The sequence below is a fragment of the Lathyrus oleraceus genome, chromosome 7 (assembly GCF_024323335.1).
Source record: "Lathyrus oleraceus cultivar Zhongwan6 chromosome 7, CAAS_Psat_ZW6_1.0, whole genome shotgun sequence".
Taxonomy (NCBI): domain Eukaryota; kingdom Viridiplantae; phylum Streptophyta; class Magnoliopsida; order Fabales; family Fabaceae; genus Lathyrus; species Lathyrus oleraceus.
In genome coordinates this window covers 176,813,033-176,813,931 of record NC_066585.1, presented here as the reverse complement: position 1 = coordinate 176,813,931, position 899 = coordinate 176,813,033, and the positions used below count along the sequence as shown (strand labels likewise).

The 899-nt window shown below is 42.4% G+C and overlaps 1 non-coding gene across 1 annotated transcript; it reads right to left on the bottom strand.

Annotated features, from left to right (window-relative positions):
* Nucleotides 1-449: 449 nt before the first annotated feature.
* LOC127109868 (small nucleolar RNA R71) lies at nucleotides 450-556 on the bottom strand. The gene has a single exon (XR_007797116.1). It is a non-coding gene; the product is annotated as a small nucleolar RNA R71 (small nucleolar RNA).
* Between the last annotated feature and the right edge of the window lie 343 nt (nucleotides 557-899).

The following is an 899-nucleotide window of genomic DNA, read 5'->3' as shown; positions in this document are numbered from 1 at the left end:
ACCCTCTGGCGGAACCTGAACATTACACTCGCGCACGTTTATTCTTTCATAGAATTAAGAGAGCTATGGCCGAAGATCAAAACCAAAGACCTCTTAAAGATTTCGCTCAACCATCTAACGAAGAACCTAGTTCTAGTATAGTAAACCCAATCATCCCAGCCAATAATTTTGAACTTAAACCATCCCTGTTGCAACTAGTGCAACAGAGACAATTCGCGGGTCTCGCTACCGAGAACCCAAACCAACATTTAAAAATATTTCTTCAATTAGCAGATACTTTTAAGACCAATGGAGCTTCTCCTGAGGCAATACGTTTAAGATTATTCCCTTTTTCCCTCAGAGATAAAGCTCTATCATGGTTAGATTCCCTTCCACCCAATTCCATTACGACTTGGGATAACCTTAGAAGAGTTTTTCTTGCTAGATATTTTCCCCCGAGTAAGACCGCCGTTCTTCGAAACCATATAACTAGATTTACCCAAAACCATGGAGAATCGTTGTTCGAAGCTTGGGAGAGATATAAAGAGTTGTTACGAGCATGCCCACATCATGGTTTAGAAAATTGGTTAATCATTCAAACCTTCTATAATGGACTTCATTACAACACAAAGATGACCATCGACGCTGCCGCAGGCGATGCTCTGATGAACAAACCTTATCCTGAAGCTAGTGCCCTCATCGAATATATGGTTCAAAACCATCAATCATGGGGAGTCGAACGAGCGACATTAGAGAAGAAGGAAGCCCAAGGAGGAGTGCATGAACTAAGCTCTATAGACATGATGCAGGCTAAAATGGACGCATTAGCCCTTAAAGTCGAGCATATGTACACGAACCCGAATACTGTAGCCGCAGTTTCGTCGGATTGTGAGATATGTGGAACCCAAGGACACCAATCC